The sequence below is a fragment of the Aquarana catesbeiana genome, linkage group LG09 (genome assembly GCF_042186555.1).
Source record: "Aquarana catesbeiana isolate 2022-GZ linkage group LG09, ASM4218655v1, whole genome shotgun sequence".
Classification (NCBI taxonomy): domain Eukaryota; kingdom Metazoa; phylum Chordata; class Amphibia; order Anura; family Ranidae; genus Aquarana; species Aquarana catesbeiana.
This window is the reverse complement of record NC_133332.1, coordinates 35,947,298-35,968,421: the sequence shown is the minus strand read 5'-3', so window position 1 is coordinate 35,968,421 and position 21,124 is coordinate 35,947,298. Positions and strand designations below refer to the sequence as shown.

The 21,124-nt window shown below is 42.7% G+C and overlaps 1 pseudogene; it reads right to left on the bottom strand.

The window, feature by feature from the left end:
• The window catches only part of LOC141107504 (major histocompatibility complex class I-related gene protein-like), a 34,233-nt pseudogene extending 15,733 nt beyond the window's left edge, over nt 1–18,500 (bottom strand).
• Nucleotides 18,501–21,124: the final 2,624 nt, after the last annotated feature.

Sequence of the window (21,124 nt, the reverse complement as noted above, 5' to 3'; positions counted from 1 at the left end):
CATTACGAGCTCACTGCTTGTCGGATCTCCGCCCACCACTGTCGTTTTTAATGTGAGTACATGAGAATTTTAATAAAGATTTGCACATTTGCCATACAATATTACACCATTATGGGATCTTCCTTTTCTGGTTTATCTGGGTGACTCCGGGACACTACTTGAAGGAATATACGCCCGCAGAGGAGATAAACGAGGATAGGATTGCATCACTACCATCCCCCACTGTTGGTTGATTCCATGGTTCTTACAATGAAAGGTTGTCATGCCTAAAAGCGAGTACCCCATTACCTCCAGGTAAGGGGCCACTGCCCACCAATGCGTGCTGTGTTGCATGAAGAATAACCACCATTGTCACGTTTGGCACTAAACGGATCACTTACATATACATTCTGTGGACTTTGAATAGATGATTATTTCCAAGTGGAGCACTGTCATTTTATATTTGCTCTGCATGTATATTGATGAACTTTTTATCATTCAGTTTAACCGATACTGTCACTTTATGTTATGCACTATGAGCACTACTCACGTTGTATATATACACCTGGTTGTGTGTTGAGTTACACCAGATGTACACTAGTCTGGTCAGCGACCAGTAATTTTAGAGTTGGTTGCCATTTTTATTTTATTTATATATAGTTGGGTGTATAAGGATTTGTCTGTGAGCACCAGTCACTTTTTATATATTTGTTTGTTTACCTTAATGACAGGTATATAGCCATAATTTTGTTAGAAGTTATATTATCATGTTTGGTGTTACAGAGCCACACTTAGGCAGTAATGTTTTAATTTAATACGTGCACACTATAGAGACACCCACCATCACTGTGTTATCACACACAGAGTCATTCCTCACTTTATGTAAAGGATTAGCGCAGCACCACAATTTTCCCACTTCTACTGTAGCCAGGGGCAGGCTGTACCCTACCCGGTGTAGGCTGCTTTTCCTTATTTTACATATACTCTGTCTTTCCTCCCCCCCCATTTCACAATAGCGCAGGAGTACTTTCTATCTTTTTTTGATACATCTCAGGATCTCAGCTATGTTCACAATAGCTAAAGGATGTAGAAATTACATTATTTTACCACATTGCTTTATGACTAAAAATGGATTTTCAGATAACTAAAAGCATTACTATACAAAGAGCAGCTGAATTTACCTCACATGTATTATTCTCTTAATTTACCAGGTATATGGACTGTAGCAATGAATTGACACTGGAGTATTGCATGCATTATGAAAAATCAACTTCCTCTTACCTTCCTTCTAGGCAATAACTCTGTGTGCCAATTAACCACTTCATGCTAACCGCCGTACCGGTACATCATTAGGAGGAAGTGGATGTATCAGGGTATAGCTTACAGCTGCAGACTATACCCTGGTACTATTTTTTCAGAGCAGGCATTCGGCTATCTGGTGACAACGGCCGTTTCAGCTCAGCCATTATCCCAGGCAGCGGGAGGGGACGTCCCCCCCCCCTCCCGTCACTCTTCACGAATCTCCTGTCCCACCGGGAGACATGATCCACGACCCGGCGCATCCGCAGGCTAGGCTGTGACCCAAACAAAGCTGGATTTGGCTTTGATCGTGTCTCAATAGTAAAATTCCGTAAGCGACGTCACAAGTCACTTCTGGTTTACTCAGCTGCCAATGGCGCCCATTTAAAAAAAAAAATGACAGTATTCAGAATCGCAGATTTTGGCGATCTGAACACTTTGAAGTGCAAAAGAGGGATTTTAGACCCCTGATGCCTCTATAAAGAGTACCTGTCACCACCTATTACTGTCAAAAGGGATGCTTACATTCCTTGTGACATCAATAAAAGTGATCAGATTTTTTTTAAAGGGACAGTGTTAAAAAAAAAATTTATAAAATAAAGAGAATAAAATGTTTACAGCGCCCAGTCCCCGCGTGCTCGCACAGCAAAGAAAATGCGTACGTAAGTCGCGCGCGTAAATGTAAACCACACAATTGAGGTATCGCCGCAGTCGTAAGAGTGTGAGCAATAATTCTAGCACTAGACCTCCTCTAACTCTAAACTGGTAACTGTTAAAAATTTTTAAAGCGTCGCCTATGGAGATTTTTAAATACCGTTGTTTGTCGCCATTCCACAAGTGTGCGCAATTTTCCATTACATGTTTGGTATCTATTTACTCAGCGTAACATCCTCTTTCAAAATATACAATATATAATTTTAGTGTTTTCTTTTTTTAATTCAAAAAAGTGTATTTTTTCCCAAAAAATAGTGTTTGAAAGACCGCTGTGCATCTTTCTTTAAAATGGATGTAAACATTTTATTTTTTTTAACATGTTATGCTTACTTGCTCTGTGTAATGGTTTTGCACAGAGCAGCCCTGATGCTCCTCTTTTGGGGTCCCCCTCTGGCGCTCCAGGCTCTGCCTCTTCTGCCCCCATGGAAAGCCGCTTTCCCTGGAGGCACCCAAGCAGGCTCGCTCCCGAGTCCCGCTGCTGCGTCCATTGACACAGACAGCAGGACTCGGCCCCACCCCCTGCTCCCGTGTTCTGTGCTGCAGCTGCCCCCCAGACCCCCTCTTTTTCTTACCTGAGCCCATCTGATCCAGCGATGTGCATGAGCGCTGCCTCCAGCCACTGTCGCTCTCCTCATTGGACAGATTGATGGCCGCAAGAGCCATTGCTGTCTTTTCTCTGGCATATTTCTTTGCCTCTATGATTAGGGTGGTTTGTTGAGCCCAAATTTCAGACCCCATGTTTTATGAAGAATCAATTTGTATGTATTGAGGACCTTGAGACTAAACATTTAGGGGTTGATTTACTAAAGGCAACTAGACTGTGCAGGTGTCAAAGTGCAGTTGCTCCAGAGATTAGTAAATGAGGTAAGGCTTCACTTTCCAAAGAATACCCAATCACATGCAAGGGAAAAACAAAAAAAACAAAAAAAAAAAACAGCATTTTTGCTTGCACATGATTGGATGATGGAAGTCAGCAGAGCGTCTGCTCATTTACTAAGCTCTGGAGCAATTGCACTTTGTAAAGTGCACAGTCTATTTGTCTTTAGTAAATCAACCCCTATGTGTGTATGTAAAATAGCAAGCTTAGATTGTAAGCCTCTAGAGAGCAGGGACTGATGTGGTTGTACAATGTATAAGGTGCTGCATAAAGTGTTGGCATTATATAAATACTTGAACTAAAATACATTGTCTGATGTTGTTAGTATGGTGCTAGGAGACAGGAAGTATGTATTTGGTTCTGTGGGGCCATCTGAGTAAGAATGTATAACAAAAAAAATGCTTCTGGGGTCATAAACAACACATACAGTTGTATGAGGAAATGGCGATTGTAAATACTAAAAGGAAAAGCTTGTTTTCTGTAGCCATGTGAACATTTAAAGCGTCATGTTGACAATGACGGTTATCAATCTTGCAAACTTGTAATTATGTCACAAGGATTGTTACAATGTATTCACAACCAGCATTATAAGGGCAATACACAGCAACAATCAGTTTCTATCTTAAAATGTCTGAGGCCAGGTTCACACTAGGGGTGCGCATCTTCACTGGTCTCACGATTCGATTCGATTAGATTACGATTATCTGGTCAACGATTCGATTTGATTTGATTCCGCGATGCATCACGATTACCAACGAGCTCCCACACCCTGCAATCTTCTGGGACACATCACAGTTCCCAAAAGATTGCCCGGCTATGCAGGACAGTGCAGTGAGACATGCGCACCTGGCTGTGAAGCTGCAAGCTGTCACAGCCGGATGCCCACAGTAGTATTGCCAGCGCTGTGGACAGGCGGGGGAGAGAAGGGAGGGTTTGGGTGGCCACGTCGCTGGATTGTGGGACAGGTGAGTGTCTTTTTATTAAAAGTCAGAAGATGCACTTTTTTGTAGCTGCTGACTTCTAATAAACAAAAAATTGACTGGAACTCCGCTTTGAATTAAAAATAACCTCACTCCCTAAAAAGTGCAGTAATCCGGTGTACTACAGGGTACAGACATTCACACACATGGCTGCTGGGAGGTCAAAAGGGATATAATCCACAGATGACAAACAGCCCTGTGAAGTTCCCTGTACTGTCTCTGTGCTGACCAGTGGCGGCTGGTGCTCAAAATTTTTTTGGGGGGCGCAAACAAACTGAAAAATACTGAACCTCCCCCATCAAACGCAGCCACCTGTGCCCGCCAAACGCAGCCACCTGTGCCCGCCAAACTCAGCCACCTGTGCCCGCCAAACGCAGCCACCTGTGCCCGCCAAACTCAGCCACCTGTGCCCGCCAAACTCAGCCACCTGTGCCCGCCAAACTCAGCCACTTGTGCCCGCCAAACTCAGCCACTTGTGCCCGCCAAACTCAGCCACTTGTGCCCGCCAAACTCAGCCACCAGTGCCCAAACGCAGCCACTTGTGCCCGCCAAACGCAGCCACTTGTGCCCGCCAAACGCAGCCACCTGTGCCCAAATGCAGCCACCTGTGCCCATTAAATGCAGCCATCACTAACCCCCCACAATTACTTTCTTTTAATAAATATATTACAATGGATGGTGTGCCCCCGCTGTATGTGCTTTTAAAAAACGATGTCACTTCATACCAAATTTCGCCGGTATACGATCATGTGACTCCCGGCCGTCCCGTCCCGCCCCTCTCCGCTCTCCTCTTCCCTCTCCGCTCACATGTCTCCTGAGTCCTGACGTCAGCGGGGAATTCTCAGTCCCGCCCGCTGACTATAGTTATCGTATCAGAAGAGAGGCGGGCGGGACTGAGAAATCCCCGCTGACGTCAGGACTCAGGAGACAGAAGCAGAGAGCGAAGAGGAGAGCGGAGAGGGGCGGGGCGGGCCGGGAGTCACATGATCGTATACCGGCGAAGTTCGGTATGAAGTGACATTGTTTTTTAAAAAGCACATACAGCGGGGGCACAGCATCCATTGTAACACATTTATTAAAATAAAGACATTTTAAAAATATGCTCGAGCGCTTTCCCGGGAGGGACGGGGCTACTAATGACCTCACCGGACATCGATTTTCGGGTTTTTATGCATCGTTGCCGCATCGGGGACACCCGAATCGCGATGCATCGATGCAACGATTAATTTCAGCATCCCTAGTTCACACTATTGAGGCTCTGTGAGCCGCGTTTGAATTGGCTGCTGTGCCTGCGTTTTATTTACCATTTTTAAAATGCAGCGGCAGGGAAATCGTAGGATGCTTTTGCACTATGCGATTTGCCGGCGGTTTTCACACCTGCAAACTGTTTTTAGATGCATGGGGGGTGCCATTAAGAATGCATGGCAGCCTCACACATTTTAAAAGAGCTGTGGACGGGAGGGAAGCAGAGGTGAGCTGTGGACGGGAGGGAAGCAGAGGTGAGCTGTGGACGGGAGGGAAGCAGAGGTGAGCTGTGGACGGGAGGGAAGCAGAGGTGAGCTGTGGACGGGAGGGAAGCAGAGGTGAGCTGTGGACGGGAGGGAAGCAGAGGTGAGCTGTGGACGGGAGGGAAGCAGAGGTGAGCTGTGGACGGGAGGGAAGCAGAGGTGAGCTGTGGACGGGAGGGAAGCAGAGGTGAGCTGTGGACGGGAGGGATGCAGAGGTGAGCTGTGGACGGGGGGGATGCAGAGGTGAGCTGTGGACGGGGGGGATGCAGAGGTGAGCTGTGTACGGAAGGCATGCAGAGGTGAGACTTTTATTTATTTGTTATTGTTTTCACTGGTAATGGTGGCAATCTGCGATTTTTAGCAGGACGGCGATATTGCGGCGGACAAATAGTGTGGATAGCAATCGCGGTACAGAGAGGCAGAATGGGGATCTGCCTATGTAAATAAGGTGGATCCCCGTTCTGACAGGGGACAACATGGAGATCTGCTAGCCTGAATTGCTGCATCTCCTTATTTAGGTGGGCAGCCAGGGGTAATAAAACTGTCTGTTTTACCCCCCCCCCTATCGTTTTACCAGGTAGCATTGCCTGCAATGTGCCATGTAGACATTTGATTTTTACATACTACTGACTAACGTGATATTGACATTCAGCTTTCCTGCAGGTGCTTGCCCATTAAAGTGCACTTTTACTCAATAAAAAAAAAAAAAAAAAGATATCCACCTATTTCCTTCTCCCATAATTAGATTTTGTGGATGGAGGGGGGGTCTCTGAACACCCTAGGAGGCAGTCTAGTAGGGCTGCAACTAACGATTATTTTCATAATCGATTAGTTGGCTGATTATTGTTTCAATTAATCGGTTAATAACCTTAAAAAAAAAAAAAAATGTGGTGTATAATTTAGTTAATATGTAAAGTTTTAAAATGCTATTTATTCTTAAATATCTATATGCAATGGTAAATATAAATAACCAACTATATGGTTAGGGAGCAAAATATCTAATCCACTCTGAGAATAACAGACAGAAGAGATATACTGTATATACTATTAGAGGAGATATACTATTAGAGGAGATATACTGAATATACTATTAGAGGAGATACTGAATATACTATTAGAGGAGATATACTGTGTATATACTATTAGAGGAGAGATATACTGTATATACTATTAGAGGATATATACTATTAAAGGGTGAATCTGGTAAATATCAGACTCAGGGATCAAATTTTTTTTATTTAAAGAACAAACCATGTCTTCCTTTAAAAAAAAAAATGTAATTTTAAGAATGTTTGTTCGATTTTCTCATCGTTAGTGGGGTCAAATCGACGTTCATTTTCAACCACAAAGATGGGGAAATTTGGAAATTGAAAATTCCTTTCACCAAGAAGTTTTCCGACAGTGGATGTGGTTTTTGTTCAGAAATTACATTCGTTTTAAAAACAGAATGTTAAAAACAAGTGAAAATTTCAAACATTCTTTCATTCAGCGAATATACAAAGATTTTTCGTCTGAATACCTTTCCAAATACGCAGCGGCTGAAAAAAAGCATGGATGTGAACCTGTCCCATAGGAAACCATGTAAATGAACTGTAGTCCGTTTCTGCAAAAGCACCAAAGAAACACATAGATGTGAACCAGGCCTAAGATGTTTAGTAACATAATGGGGTTAAAAAAAAAAAATTAGCCCTTTATAGTACAAAAAAGCAGATAATCACTACTGTAAGGGGTTAATTTTTTTACTGTAGAACTGTGAAAGTAATATTTACACTAGCTATTTGCTCTTTTTTTGTACTATAAAGGGCTCATTTTAGTTTTTTTTTAACCCCATTATGTTACTGGCCGATTAAACGGTTAATTTCATAATCGATTAGTTGTCGATTAATCGATTAGTTGTTTTAGCCCTACAGTCTAGTGACTGGTGCATGGGTGCTGCATGATTCTGTGTGTTTGTGCAGATGTGCTGGCACCAAATTTCCAGATACCAGTGTTGCATGCGCATGCATGGGGATGTGACACTGGTCTCTGTCAGTCCTCGAATACCTGAGAGGTCTTTGCCACATTGGCGCATGCACAAGACATTCGATATGGTGGTGCAGGTGAGGAGGGGCAGGGCCAAAATAATGGGGGCTGAAGTTCCTCTTTATGCTGGCTATACCATAAGTTTCTACCACTTTTTAAAAAGTGATTTTTCATAGATCTCTTTTCAGAGAACGGTAGAGGAGCATCTTGCAGGTGTTCAGGGAGCGACCTTGCTGCCTCCCGAATGCCTTTTTTTTGGCTATTTTATAGTCAGCAGAGATTTTTAATGGGATGTCGATGCTGGTCTGTGGTTGTGGTGCAGTTTCATTGATTTCAATGGGGGGGGCTTGGCAAGCTGAGTTAAATTTGCTGTGGCCATGAAGCAAAGCATCACAGCATGTGTAAAATCCTCTTCAGCTGCATGTTAGCTTTTAGGTGGGCAGTAAAAATGTTTTTAGTTTACCACCAGCCCTTGCCACGTGAGCCCCAATGGCTTTATTTTGTTTAACCTTTGGGCTGATGGAAGGAAACCCAGCAGATTTCTCCATTCACACAATCGGCAATTGATGTACGAAATCCCCCCCTACTGAGCTATCAGAATACTGATCAGTGTCAGCAGCTGACCAGCTGCAGGTGCTGTTTGGATATCAATTTTTGTGCAGTTGACTGAACAATCTTCTTTCGTAAAGCCAGTAGAGCCCCCTACTGATATACAGTGGGGAAGGAAAGTATTCAGACCCCCTTAAAGCGGGATTCCGTACCTGAAAACAAAAATGCAAAAGTCAGCAGCTACAAACACTGTAGCTGCTGACTTTAAATAAGTACTTACCTGTCCTGGGTGCCCGCGATGTCGGCTGCCCGAGGCTGACCCATCCCTCGGCTCTCGGGTCCCGGCACCACCATCCTAAGGGAAACAGGCAGTGGAGCCTTACGTTTCCTACTGCGAGCGGCGCGGCGCTCTGTGAATGGACCCGTGGTGTTCTGGGAACACATACAGTTCCCAGAAGGCAATGGGGCCGCTCACCACGGAGCAGAACACGCCGCGGAATAGGAAGAGGCAGATTAGGAAGACTGCCTAGCAACAAGGGTTTAGGTAAGTTTAAAAAAAAAATTTCTTCAAATGTTTTTTAGGATTTTTCATGCAATTTTTTTTTTTTTTTTTTTTTAGGGTGGCCCTCCACTTTAAATTTTTCACTCTTTGTTATATTGTAGCTATTTGCTAAAATCATTTGAGTTCATTTTTTTCCTCATTAATGTATACACAGCACCCCATATTGACAGAAAAACACAGAATTGTTGACATTTTTGCAGATTTATTAAAAAAAAATGAAAACTGAAAATATCACATGGTCCTAAGTATTCAGACCCTTTGCTCAGTATTTAGTAGATGAGACCAAGATAGAACTTTTTGGCCTTAATTCTAAGCGGTAGGTGTGGAGAAAACCAGGCACTACTCATCACCTGTCCAATACAGTCCCAACAGTGAAGCATGGTGGTGGCAGCATCATGCTGTGGGGGTGTTTTTCAGCTGCAGGGACAGGATAACTGGTTGCAATCGAGGGAAAGATGAATGTGGCCAAGTACAGGGATATCCTGGACGAAAACCTTCTCCAGAGTGCTCAGGACCTCAGACTGGGCCGAAGGTTTACCTTCCAACAAGACAATGACCTTAAGCACACGGCTAAAATAATGAAGGAGTGGCTTCACAACAACTCTGTGACTGTTGTTGAATGGCCCAGCCAGAGCCCTGACCTAAACCCAATTGAGCATCTCTGGAGAGACCTAAAAATGGTTGTCCACCAACGTTTACCATCCAACCTGACAGAACTGGAGAGGATCTGCAAGGAGGAATGGCAGAGGATCCCCAAATCCAGGTGTGAAAAACTTGTTGCATCTTTCCCAAAAAGACTCATGGCTGTATTAGATCAAAAGGGGCTTCTACTAAATACGGAGCAAAGGGTCTGAATACTTAGGACCATGTGATATTTCAGTTTTTCTTTTTTTAAATATCTGCAAAAATGTCAACAATTCTGTGTTTTTCTGTCAATATGGGGTGCTGTGTGTACATTAATGAGGAAAAAATGAACTTAAATGATTTTAGCAAATGGCTGCAATATAACAAAGAGTGAAAAATTTAAGGGGGTCTGAATACTTTCCGTCCCCACTGTAATTTGGTCCAATTCCTCTCAACAGTCACTGGAAAACTTAAGGATATGTTCACCTTTTGTAACATGTTAAGAGATGCACCGGCCCCTGCACCTCCCCGATCCCCTGTTCTGACAGCTGTCACAATCTACAAAAAAAGTGGCCGTGTAGAGCTCCGCCCACCCACCCGACAGCATCATCACAGCATTCTGTGAATGCAGAAACTACAATGTCTGACAGCATTTGCGGCTGTTGGCCATTAGTTTTCAATGAACTACCACGGCACTGTTGGAGCTGTATCGGGGGTACGGCCAGACAGATACACAGACAGTCTGCAGGAGCGTGGCATTACACCGACAATCTGCTGATTGTGAGCGCAATGCTTTATAGGTCCATTACAAAAAATAATACATGCATATTAGAGCTGCACGATTCCGGATAAAATATGAGAATTACAATTTTTTTGCTTAGAAAAAAGATCACGATTCTGAAGAACTTTACAACCCCTGAACATAACAGGTTATCAAGCAAAATGGCAATAAAATAAGACATAATACTCTTTGTTTCAATCAAATTTAACCACTTAAGCCCCGGACCATTTGGCTGGCCAAAGACCAGAGCACTTTTTGCGATTCGGCACTGTGCCACTTTAACTGACAACTGCGCAGTTGTGCGACGTGGCTCCCAAACAAAATTGACATCCTTTTTTTCCCACAAATAGAGCTTTCTTTTGGTGGTATTTGATCACCTCTGCGGTTTTTATTTTTTGCGCTATAAACAAAAAAAGGTGACAATTTTGAAAAAAAAAAAAAAAAAAACGCATTCGTTTTTACTTTTTGCTATAACAAATATCCCCAAAAAATATATATAAAAAAATATTTTTTCCTCAGTTTAGGCCGATACGTATTCTTCCACATGTTTTTGGATAAAAAAAAAAAATTGCACATCTAATTCGCATAGGTGTGAACCCAGGCTAAAGAAATATAAAAAAAGCTGCACAACTAATCCTTAAGAATCGAAATTGTGATCTTTTTTCCCATCCCGATGTTCAAAACAGCATGTCACGATCTTTCCAGCAAGTGCAGAGAGTTCTCACAGCTGGAAAAAAAAAAAATCCAGGCAACCTGCCAAGTGGCATGTAGACGAGGGAAGTTTAACCATTTAAAGGCTAAACCTTTTCTGACATTTGTTGCTTACAATTAATGATTATTTTCTGCTAGAAAATTACTTGGAGCACCCAAACATGATTTTTTTTTTTTTAGCAGAGACCCTAGAGAATAAAATGGTGGTTGTTGCAATATTTTATGTCACACTGCATTTTTTTTTTTAAATACACTTTAATTAAATTAAAAAAAAAAAATAAACAGTAAAGTTAGCCCAATTTATTTGTATAATGTGAAAGAAGATGCTACACTGCGAGAATCGTGAGAGAATCATGCTCTTTATGCTAAGCAAAAAAAAAAAAAAATCTAGATTCTCATTTTAGCCAGAATCGTGCAGCTCTAATATATATATATATATATATATATATATATATATATATATATATATATATATATATATATATATATATATACACATACATATACACACACTATTAAATTATATTATGGTCTTTTTGAAGTACCAGTACCAATTACGATACATACCGCAACTTCTTTGTTTACACTTCAGCTGTCAGCAATGGTACAACGCATTGAAAAGTTATTTCAGGCTGAATTCACACCTATGCACATTGGATGAGGGTTTCCCTGCATACAATTTGCATAACAGGAGAATGTGACCAGCTCTCTATGGAGCCAGCTCACAAATCTCCAGGGAAGCTGCGGAGCGCACTGCACAGAAATTCTGTGCGACTTTGGCTTAGTTTCAGGGCTGAATTCAGGCAAAGATTCATCCCTGAATAGGAGAACAGGGGCGCACAGCATTACTGTGTGATCCGCAGCCAGTTCCAGTGTGAACCAAGCCTTACAAATGAAATACTTTTTTTTTTGTTAATTTTGCATTTTGTGAAACGTGTAAATATATGTTAAAGGTGTAAAAATATTAATTGAACAAAGCAAACAAAAAAAAAGTTTATAAAATAGAAGTAAAAAATAAAAAAATATCAGCAGGAAAATAATAATTAAATGGAGAAGGAGAATAAGGAGTTAAAGAGGAGTTCCACCCAGGGTGTCCAGTAAAAAAAAAAAAGTCAGCAGCTACAAATACTGCAGCTGGTGACTTTTTTTTTTAAAGGTAAATTTTTATTTGGTTTTTGGGTACAAAACAAACAAACAGTCATACATACACATATTTTTGAGCGAACGTCGCTCATTCCAATACAGGATACATGACACTGGTATACATTTGGTAAACATATTTTCATATTCTACAGTTGCATATGTCTGCTGAATTTCTATGAAACTTTGTAACATTGACCGGAATTTCTTTATGAGCTCATATGGCAGGTGTAATAGTATTTTCAGAACTAGTCCACAAACCCCATATTTTTTGAATTTTTTTTGGGCATGCAGCTGCTGACTTTTAATTGGACACTTACCTCTCCCAGGGTGCAGCGATGCGGGGGGATCGAAGCCCAGCTCGTCTCCCCCTCCGTTCAGCGGCGCTGGCATAGCAACTGTGGGCGCTGGGCTTCACAGCCTGGCACTCACCGCACATGCGCGAGCGGCGCTGCGCGCCGTGATCGGCCGCTCAGTCACCTGGGACCTGTAATGGGTCCCAGATGATTGACAAGAGGGAGGGAGCAGAGCTGAGCCCTTCCTGTGCCGAGGGGTAAGTGACGTCACCAGCCCAGGCACTGGAAGGGGCAGACTTAGAGGGACCCCCTAGCAACAGGCATTTAGAGGTAAGTTTTTTTAAAAAAAAATATCGAAATTTTTTTTGTTTTTTTTTTTAGGATTTTTCATGTATGTTTGTTTTTTTTGGGTGGAACCCCACTTTAATAAGGCTGATTAGAGTAAATTAAGGGTTAATAGGGGTTAAACAGAGGAACAATTTTAACCACTTCAATACTGGGCACTTATACACCTTCCTGTCCAGACCAATTTTCAGCTTTCAGCTCTGTTGCATTTTGAATGACAATTGCACGGTCATACCACACTGTACACAAACAAAATTTTTATCATTTTGTTCCCACAAATAGAGGTTTCTTTTGGTGGTATTTGATCACCTCTGGGGTTTTTATTTTCTGCTAAACAAATAAAAAAAAAAAAAAAAGACAGAAAATTTTGATACAAAAATGTTTTTTTTGTTTCTGTTACAAAACTTTTTAAATAAGTTTTCTCCTTCACTGACGGGCACCGATGAGGTGGCACTGATGAGCTTTAATATGCGGCACTGATGAGTGGCACAGATGGGCACTGATAGGCGGCTAGGGCTGGGAGATTTTCTTAAAAAAAAAAAAACCTCGATTCACGATTTGAAGCAAGTTTTTTTTTGTAGACACCGCACTGGTCCCGGGGGGCTGCGGGTAGGAGTTTTTAGGCGAGGCCGCGGCTTCGGCCTAGTCCACGGCGTCCGGTCTCGCTGACTAGGCCAAAGCCGCGGCCTCGCCTAAAAACTCCTACCCGCAGCTCCTCGGGACCGGCGTGGTGGGGGGAAAAAAAAAAATGTCGGAAAAAATCGATTTGCTTAAATTTTGAATCTATTTGACCTCTCAACTCGATTCAAGATTTAAATCGATTTTTTCCCCAGCCCTATAGGCGGCACAAATGGGTGCTGATAGGTGGCACTGTACACTAATAAATGGTATGGATGGATGCCAGTGCCAAACAATAACGCCTGCCAATCAGTGATTGTGGGCACTGATTGGCATCCCTGGTGGTCTAGGGTGGCATACCTGGTGGTGACTAGTGGCGTCCCCGGTGGTCCAGTGTGGGCATCCTCGGGGGGCTGCACTGATAATCGATCAGCACAAACCCCCCCTGTAAGAGGAGCAGCCGATCGGCTCTCCTCTACTTGTGTCTGACAGACGCGGGTGAGGAAAAGCCAATCACCGGCTCTTCCTGTTTACACTGTGATCAGCCGTGATTGGACACGGCTGATCATATGGTAAAGCGTCTCCGTCAGAGACTCTTTACCTAGATTGGTGTTGTGGGGTGTTAGATTGACACCCTGCAACAACGATCGGCTTGATATCCTGCTGGATGTCATACGACATCCGGTCAGGATAATGAAACCACTTTGCCGCCGTCATTTTGCTATATGGCGGGCGGCAAGTGGTTAATAAAAACAAAACAAAAAAATTTTATTGGACAAGGTTGCTTTAAACTGACTTTGTTTGCAGACCAAAGTTCATCCCTTTCATCTGTAAGGGCCCTTTCACACTGGGGCGGGGGCGGCAGTAAAATGCCGCTATTATTAGCGGCGTTTTACCAGCAGTATTCGGCCGCTAGCGGGGCGGTTTTACCCCCGCTAGCGGCTGAGAATGGGTTAAAAACCACCGCAAAGCGCCTCTGCAGAGGCGCTTTGCAGGCGGTATAGCCGCGCTGTCCCATTGATTTCAATGGGCAAGAGCGGTGAAGGAGCGGTATACACTCCGAAGATGCTGCTTGCAGGACTTTTTTTCCTGTCCTGCCAGTGCACCGCTCCAATGAGAAAGCCCTCGGGGCTTTCACACTGGATACAAAGCAGCGGGACTTTCGGGTCGGTTTGCAGGCGCTATTATTAGCGCAATAGCGCCTGCAAACCGCCCCAGTGTGAAAGGGCTCTAAATGAATAAACAGAAGGACAGATGAGAAGATACAATCTTTCTTTTTGCAATGTTGTTGATAAACATTACCAGCCGCTTAATCGTGCAGCTCTGATCCATATTTTTTTTACCTACAAAAAAATTTGCACGTTTTAATTTTATTTTTTGTAAAGGTGAACTTATCCTTTAAGCCAAATTTCGATCTGTGTGTAGCCCTCCCTGTGCAACAGAAGCCCATCGGACAATCTGGAAAGACCTTATTCAATCAGTGGCTTGCAGCCAATCAGCTTCAGCACTGATCAGTGTATTCTGATAACAGAGAGTCCTGCTGTCAGCATACAGTGCCCACACCTGTGGATGGAGGAATCTGCCAACTGAACGAAAAAAAAAAAAAAAAGCTGTGTATCCTGTTTTAGGCCTCATGCACACGAGACGCCGGTGCAAACTCTGCTGAACACATTTTTAAAAGCTGAAACGCCTGTTTTGCCGCGTTTGCGTCTAGAAGCGTTAAGTTAAGATAACAAAGACCCTCCCCAAGCTCAGAAAGCATGATAAATTTGAACTATTTCTGCCATTTTGATCAGAGTGAGCAGCAGCAGAGAGAGTAGTTGTATACTTGCATTTGCCTCTCTTTCTGTGGTTTTTTTTTTGGAAATGGATCCCATATTGAACATATTGCAGAGCAGAGAATGACATTTTGCGACCCGACTTTGGGGCCCGTATCTCGGGGCCACTTGGTGCTAGGAACCCCAACTTTGGATATGTTGTAGTGCTAGTTCCACTGTTTGCAGGCCAAATTCCTAGCCCCAAATTCGGGTCGCAAAATGTCATTCTCTGCTGCAGTTTACCATCATATTTCTGTGTTTTCTGGTCCAAAAAATAGGGTTACTTTAAAAACACTTATAAACGCTAAACGCGGGTACTGGCATTTAGCCGCATTTGCCATCTGAAACGTGGATAACTTTTGCATCTGAACCCATTTTTTTGCTTCTGGAAAAAACGAGGTTAAACACAACTGCCTAAAAACAAGACTGTGTACATTTTGCGACCCGATTTTGGGGTCCCATATCTCGGGGCCACTTGGTGCTAGGAACCCCAAATTTGGTGTGCAAACACAGTGGAATTACTACAACATATCCAAATTTGGGGTTCCTAGCACCAAGTGGTCCCGAAATACGGGGCCCCAAAGTTGGGTCACAAAATGTCAAGCACTTTTCTGCAGCAGAGAATGACATTTTGTGACCCGACTTTGGGGCCCCATATCTCTGGGCCACTTGGTGCTAGAAACCCAAATTTGTAGTGCTAATTCCACTGTGTTTACACACCAAATTTGGGGTTCCTAGCACCAAGTGGCCCCGAGATATGGGGCCCCAAATTCAGGACAGAAAATGTCATTCTCTGCTGCAGATGTGCTTGACATTTTAAGACCCGAATTTGGGGCCCCGTATCTCTGGACCACTTGGAGCTAGGAACCCCAGCTTTGGATATGTTGTAGTACTAGTTCCACTGTGTTTGCACACCAAAGTTGGGGTTCCTAGCACCAAGTGGCCCCGAGATACGGGCCCCAAAGTCGGGTCGGAAAATGTCATTCTCTGCTCTGCAGACACTCTTCTAGACGTAAACGCGGTAAAACAGGCTAAACGCGGCATGCAAACGCGGCAAAATGGGCGTTTCTAAACGCCGGTTCCAGCTGTTAAAAACATGTGTTCAGCAGAGTTTGCACTGACACCTCGTGTGCATGAGGCCTTAGACATCAATTATTTAGAATGCACCATATACATATACCATTCTAACATATAGAATGTACCATATACCATCCTACCATATATATATACCATTCTAACATATAGAATGTACCATATACCATCCTACCATATATATATACCATTCTAACATATAGAATGTACCATGTACAATACACCATCCTACCATATAAAATGTACCATATACCATCCTACCATATAGAATATACCATATACCATCCTACCATATTGAAATATACCAACCTACCATATACAATGTACCATATAGAATGCATCATAGATTATATGGAATATACCATCCTCGGATATAGAATGTACCATATAGAATGTATTATCCTACCATACAGAATGTACCATATACCATATAGAATGCATCATAGCTTATATGGAATATACCATCCTACCAAACAGAATGTATTATCCTATCATATAGAATGTACTATGTACATATACCATACAGAACAGTGATGCCAAACCTTTGGCACACGTGCCACAGCTGGCACGCAGAGCCATCTCAGTGGGCACGTGAGCAATACTTGGAAGAAGAGCGCACACTGACTGACCATCGCCAGTGCCAGTGCCAGGGGTGACGTGGTCAGGGTGGGTGTGGACGAGATGAGCCAAGGCCGCCAGGCTGCATGTATACTGAGACCCGCACCAAAATAGACCTCTGCTCAGGTAACATGGCAATCTGAGCGGGACCGAGTGCATCACCTGACCGGGAGAGTGAGCAGAGCGCAACACCTGTGAGGAGGGAGGACGTATATGTACACGGAGCGGCATCAGAGCTTTACACAATGGTAAGGGGGGGAGGGTACAGCATGTGTTGCTATGGATGAATCTGTAGTCTCTGACCATTTTCTGTATCATGTCTGCAGTCTCTGACCATCTTCTGTATCATGTCTGCAGTCTCTGACCGTCCCTTGTACCATGCCTGATGTTTTTTTTTTTTCAATAAAATACTGTATGATTGAAAGCTCCCTTATTGTGTTTTTCTTTTAAGGGTCCTTTCACACGGGAGGGATCCGTGATGATCCACCCCGTGAACATCCGCTTGCTCAGCGGGGATTTCTCTGTTGATCCCCGCTGAGCCGGCGGATGACAGGGCGATGCCCTGCCAGATCTCCGCTCTCCCCTATGGGGGATCGGATGAACATGGACCGCCTGTCCGTGTTCATCCGATCTGCTCTGCAGATGGAAAGAAAAATAGGATTTTCCTCCATCTGCAGAATCGGACCATAGTGGGGATGGATGATATCGGGTGTCAGTGGATGTTCATCTGCTGACACCCGCTACCCTAAAGGGATGCATGTATGTCCGTATTTCATCCGAAAATGGATGGATGAAATACGGACATACGGTCTGCATGTGTGAAAGGGACCTTTGACAAAAGAGGTTAATTAGTTTGGACAACTATATGAATTGTTTTTCTAAACTAAAACCTCAGTATTCAGGTTAATTGCAGTGCTGGCACTTTGAAATAAATACATTGCCTTTGTGTTGCAGTATGGGCACTCGACCTCAAAAAGGTTCGCCATCGCTGATATGGAATGTACGATATGGAATGTACCATATACATATACCATCCTACCATATACATATACCATATACATACACTACATATACCATACAGAATGAATCATAGATTATTATAGACTGTACCATATAGAATGTACCATCTACAATATAGAATGCATCATTGGTTATATGGAATGTTCCATCCTACCATATAAAATGTAGGGACAATCCAACCATACAGAATGTACCATATACATATACCATATAGAATGCATCAAAGATTATATGGAATATACCATCCTACTATATAGAATGTAGCATCCTACCATATACAATGTACAATCCAACCATATAGAATGTACCATATAGAATGCATCATAGATGATAGAGAATGTACCATCCTACAATATAGAATGTAACATATACATACACCATATATAGTAGCTTATATGGAATATATCATCCTACCATACAGAATTTACCATATAGAATGCATCATAGATTATATAGAATATACCATCCTACTATTTACAGTAAAATGTAGCTACGAACACTATATAATAATAGGAGGGAGGAGAGGAGGATATCCTCTCTCCGGTTGCAGTAATAGTGAATGGGATAAAAGATTTTATGATTGTTATAGTGACCATATAAAACAAACATAATATACTGCATATAAAGCAGAGCACTTACCTGCATGGACTGTACAGATGGTGAGATAGGAGAGCAGCACGAGGATCCCCACATGGCACCATATGAATGATCGAATCATCTGCACAGAGATCCGCACAGATCGGAGAGAGTTTGAATCGCCCGCTCTGTACTGCCCGCTAAAACCGAGACTTGGACGGCGCACTGATCAGCTATCGCTTTCAGAACCTCTTTGACACTGACTCCTCCCTTAACGGATGGTGGCGCTGAGTACAATGCCAAGCAGTAGTGGGAGATTATAACAGCACACCGGTGTTTTGCCGAGAATGGTTTCCCCGTGTCTCTCGCCCTCTGCACTGCCTCTCCCCCTACTCTCCCCCGAATGCTAATCATCCTTCTACCGTCCCCGCCCCAGTGCGCGTCCCCTGTACAATATTAGTCCATCCACACAAATATATATGTATATATTATCACTCCTTATAATATATATATATGGTACAATATTATTACTCCTTCCATATATATATATATATATATATATATATATATATATATATATATATATATATATATATATATAGATGTATATATATAGATAGATAGATAAAATATCTATATATATAAAAAATATCTATATGTGTGTGTATATATATATATATATATATATATATACACACACATATATATACACACACACATATAGATTTTATATATATATATATATATATATATATATATATACATATATATATATATTTATATACATATATATAAACTATAAACACGTCATCATTATTATCCCCTCCTATTATTTAATATTATTTATTGAACACTGGAAATTCTCCCCACAGTCCCTATTATTATTATTATTATTATTATTCCTACCACCTATTATATATCTATCAGTATACACGTCATCATTATCATCTCTTCCTATTATTTTATCTAATTTTTTATTGCCCCTGCTATTATTTTATTTATTATTACACCTCCTATTATTTTATATTCATTGTTAATCCTTCTATTATTTTATATTATTGTTACACCTCCTATTCATTTTATCTAATTTATTATTACCCCCTCCCGGTGGCAGATGGTGCTGAAATTTTTTTTTTTTCGGGAGGGGGGGCGCAAACAAACTGAAAAAATCTGAAAAAAAAATCTTTAAACGCAGCCACTGTGCACATCTGTTTCTCTGACTGCTCTACTCTTTGTATCGATCACCCTCACTCTTCTTTCTTACCCCAGACCCTTTATGTCCAGGGGGAGCGGATTTTGATAGCAAGCTGACTATTGCTATTGAATCTGGTTCCCCCTCCCAATATAGCTTCCACAGCATTTCAAGGGTTAAAAACACTTGTATATGGCTTCTCTGACTGCTCTACTCTTTGTATCAATCATCCTCACTCTTCTTTCTTACCCCAGACCCTTTCTGTCCAGGTGAAACAGATTCTGGTAGCAAGCTGACTGTGTGTTAAATTTGGTGTTATCGCTCTTACTTTCTCATTCTGGTCACTGGAAGTTCAACATGGCACCTCATGGCTAGGGATGAGCCGAACACCCCCCGGTTTGGTTCGCATCCAGAACATGCGAACAGGCAAAAAATTAGTGCGAACACCGTTAAAGTCTATGGGACACGAACATGAATAATCAAAAGTGCTCATTTTAAAGGCTTATATGTGAGTTATTGTCATAAAAAGTGTTTGGGGACCTGGGTCCTGCCCCAGGGGACATGTATCAATGCAAAAAGAAGTTTTAAAAACTGACATTTTTTCAGGAGCAGTGATTTTAATAATGCTTAAAGTGAAACAATAAAAGTGTAATATTACTTTAAATTTCGTACCTGGGGGGTGTCTATAGTATGCCTGTAAAGTGGCACATGTTTCCTGTGTTTAGAACAGTCTGACAGCAAAATGACATTTCTAAAGGAAAAAAAGTCATGTAAAACTACTATCGCTAGCGCCAGCTATAATGAATTGTCCAGCAATACACATAAAAGTTCATTGCTAAAAACGGCATGGAATTTCCCCACAGGTGAACCCCGAAACAAAATTAAAAAAAAAAAAAATCCATTCCAGACCCTTATCCGAGCACGCAACCTGGCAGGCCGCAGGAAAAGAGGGGGGGACGAGAGAGTGCCCCCCCTCCTGAACCATACCAGGCCACATGCCCTCAACATTGAGAGGGTGCTTTGGGGTAGCCCCCCAAAGCACCTTGTCCCCATGTTGATGGGGAGAAGGGCCTCATCCCCACAACCCTTGCCCGGTGGTTTTGGGGGTCTGCGGGCGGGGGGCTTATCAGAATCTGGAAGCCCCCTTTAACAAGGGGACCCCCAGATCCCGCCCCCCCTGTGTGAACCCCTACCATTTCACAAAAAAAGTGTCAAAAAGGTTAAAAAACACAAAACAGTTTTTGACAAGTCCATTATTAATTTCTTCTTCTTTCCACTTCTTCTTCCATCTTCTTTCTTCTGGTCTTCCTTCGGTGTTCTTCTACTTCCTCCATCTTCTTCTTCTCCATCTTCTTCTTCCTCCGCTCTTCTCGTCCCGCATCTTCCTCCGGCTTCTTCTCCGCTCCGTCTGCACGATCCGCCTCAGTGGGAGTCTTCCGCTGTGTGACGCTTCGGTTCTTCTGACACTTCTTATATAACGGAGGGCGGGGCGTGGAAAGCCATAGGAAAGTCCCAGGAAGTCCCCGTGCATCACTGGGTGGCCCCGCCCTCCGTTATGTAAGAAGTGTCAGAAGAACCGAAGCGTCACACGGTGGAAGACTCCCACTGAGGCGGATCATGCGGACGGAGCGGAGAAGAAGCCGCAGGAAGATGCAGGACGAGAAGAGCGGAGGAAGAAGAAGATGGAGAAGAAGAAGATGGAGAAGAATAAGATGGAGGAAGAAGAAAAAGAACACCGAAGGAAAACCAGAAGAAAGAAGATGGAAGAAGAAGCGGAAAGAAGAAGAAACTAAAAAAGGACTTC